Source organism: Citrus clementina, unplaced genomic scaffold (genome assembly GCF_000493195.1).
Source record: "Citrus clementina cultivar Clemenules unplaced genomic scaffold, Citrus_clementina_v1.0 scaffold_1, whole genome shotgun sequence".
Classification (NCBI taxonomy): Eukaryota; Viridiplantae; Streptophyta; class Magnoliopsida; order Sapindales; family Rutaceae; genus Citrus; species Citrus x clementina.
In genome coordinates this window covers 16,384,964-16,388,345 of record NW_006263303.1, presented here as the reverse complement: position 1 = coordinate 16,388,345, position 3,382 = coordinate 16,384,964, and positions in this window count along the sequence as shown.

The following is a 3,382-nucleotide window of genomic DNA, read 5'->3' as shown; positions in this document are numbered from 1 at the left end:
TTAGAGAGAAAATGATTTAAGCAAATTGGGCTTTCTTATTAGAGAGAAATAGAGATTTTTAAAGCTTTGCTTTTCATGAAATTCACTTAAACAGCCTGCAATTTATGGAATTGAGAACAAAAAATAGAAACTCATTTTACTAATTTGATTAATTCATTGTAATATAATAGCATTGATTATAAATTGTTTGTTGTCCCTTGAAAAAAATTGGTTAAAAAAAATTTGATGAGAGCTCGGGCTTAATTTGAATTGGCCAATTTGTAGTATTTGATTTTGATATGTGTAATTTTTAAACTATGACATATTGATGAAGTGGAAATATGATACGTTGAATTTCATATGTGTAATTTATTATAATATGTATGTATGCATGTGATCGATGTTGAACTGTGTATTGGCTTGGGATATCATTGATCACATGTATATTAGCTTGGGATATCATTGATCACATGCACATTCTTGGACTGTGAAACTTTATTATAACATTGCACATTTGAAAGCTATCTTTTTCTACACAAACGTGCTGACATGTACATAGACACCATGATCTTTCAAGTTTTTGGATTTATGGGGAATGTTATCTTTTTTTTTATTATTCCACGGCAGTGAATTGAGAAAAAAATAAGAGCATTTTTTTGAATTTGATATGTGTAATTTATAATCTATGTATGTGTAAGAGGAGTATCTTTAATTTGATTAATATTTGATATATGCTTTTTTATTTTTTTTAGTAACATTCAATTTTTTATCTATAATAAGTTGTTGAAATGACTTTCATGCTATGTTGAATCTGATTAGTATTTGATATGTGTTATTTTTTTTTAATTTTTCAAGATATAGATCCACATGATGTTGATGGTGAGGATAAGGCTGATTGGTCTAGCCGGACCGAAATTGCTTTTATTCGTATAGTGCATGACCATGTTAAAAAAGGTGATTTACAAACATCAACCTCTACTAAGAAAATTTGGACCACTATAAGTGATGAGTTATTTGAACAGTCCCAAAAACGATTCAATGTAGGGCAGCTTAAGTCCAAGTTTAATAGGTTGTGCAAAAAATATCGAGAGTTTTCTGACTTAATAGCTCATACTAGGTAACCCAGTATTTCAAATACGGTCACAGCATCGAAAGTTGTTTGAGCTGATTATATTAAGGAAAAATTATATTCGCAATATATTATATAGTTTTGTATAAAGTTAATTTTTTTTTTGGTTTTATACACTTATTTTGTTTTCACTGGGAGTGCCTAGAGTGAACACTACTAGAAAAATGGTCTTTACTGATACTTGTGTTCTGACACTTTATTTAAAAGTATCAGTATATACATATATTTGGATCATTTTCCGCGTTTAACAGATATGTATCAGTAATTACTAATACTGAAGTATCAATAGCTTTAGTAATAGCGATCAATGACACTTAGGTATCAGCAATTAAAAATTATCATTTTAATTTTGTTTTAGTTTGAATTCGAACCCAAGACCTCTTAAACCTAGAGCTTCTACATTGAATCAAAAGACCACTAGGCTACGATTTTTAATTTTTTTAGAGTTGTGCTTTTTGAGTGGGTAAAAGCAAAACAAATAGACAAGTCTTATCTTATCCAAAATACAACTTTTTAACTCCCTCTACCAAAGTATTTGGTTCCCTCCTAAGCTCCCCAGATCTGAAAAATCCCTAACATCTAAATTGTCAAAAAGTGCTCAACTACCAATCCCTAAATTAAACACAAGCAAGAATCAAAAGCCAACAACTGTCGGCCGACACCCATACAACTTAAATCGCAGCCATCACCGATCAATCCAACCATTGTTGAATGCCAATCAAACCCATCAGCTATCACCACCAGCTAGCAATGCAGCAGCCACGAGAACCATACAACAACAGCGGCGAACCCAACACAAGAGCGCGAGCGGCATCAGCGGCCAGTAAGCCTCTGCGAACCCAGCACGCGAGCGCGAGCAGCACCAGCGGCCAGTAAGCCTCTGCGAACCCAGCACACGAGCGCGAGCAGCACCAGCGGCCAGTAAGCCTCTGCGAACCCAGCACGCGAGCGCGAGCAGCACCAGCGGCCAGTAAGCCTCTGCGAACCCAGCACGCGAGCGTGAGCAGCACCAGCGGCCAGTAAGCCTCTGCGAACCCAGCACGAGAGCGCGAGCGTGAGCAGCATCAGCGGCCAGCGAGCTTCTTCAAACCCAGCATGTGAGCGAGAGCATCAGCAGCGGAAAGCGAGCCTCTTCGAATCCAAGCGAACCTTTTCATTTTCTTGTGTAGAGTACTTCCGTTGGATGCGTCTTTCAGAATACATGGACACGATTCGAGGAGTTGTTGTGAGTGTTCAGGAGAACGAATCTGCGTGTGTCTCTTTTGTAGAATCCATGCCCTCTTATGCTGACTTGAAAAATTAGCAAGGTAATCGATTGAGCTGTATTTGGTTATCATCTTCTTGTTATGCTTGATATTTTATCAAGTGCTGATTATGCATGTAAAATGAGTTCCCTTTTTTTGGTTGATTTCACTCATTAGATTGTTATTTTTTATTATACTGAAATTATTTTCTTGTAGACTTTTCCGTCCTGCAGAAGATGGAATACATTTGGTACAAGGATGAGGTACAAACTGCTCGCATCTTGTTTTATTTACTGGTTATTCCAACTTGCATTGAACATGTAACTGCTCCTATTTTCAGACAGGTGTTAGCGCCTACTATGTTCTTGTATCCTCTAGCAGACTAAGTTTATCAGGAAGCTAATATTTATGTAAAATCATGTATGCATGTATGAAAGTTTTGGTTCCTTACAATGTGAAATCAGGTATATAGGACATCCAAATAAAAAGGTAGCTCGAGCTTCACATTCTATGTTTGTGGGATTCATCTCTTCAGGGAAGGATTCTAACCAAGATGAAAGAGTCTCATTAAAGGAGCAACTTGTTTTTTTATTACATGGAGAGATCTTTAGCGGTATTTGAAGTAGCTGAAAACTGTATCGGTGAAATCTAAGATTTTATAATCACATTATAGGTATTAACACCTTTTTTTTTCTCTTTTTTTATGTGGATTTGAATACAGGAATATCCTGGCACTACTCTGTTTAAAGGTATGGCTTCTGGGGTTGTGGCCTTGGTTCGACATCTTCCTACTGGAAGTCCAGCCATATTTTATTGTATCAACAGTCTTGTTGTAAAAGCTGATAGGCTCTGTGGTGAAGTGTTTGCTTACAAGGCTGATATATGGAAAAACTGGCAAGGAGAGTCAGAACCTTGTAAGGAAATCATAGAGGTTCTTTTACGGCTCATTTCTCTAGTTGATATACAGGCAAGTAATTGTCTAATAATATCACTTTACACACTTTAATGTATCTTGTTAAATAGTGCCCTC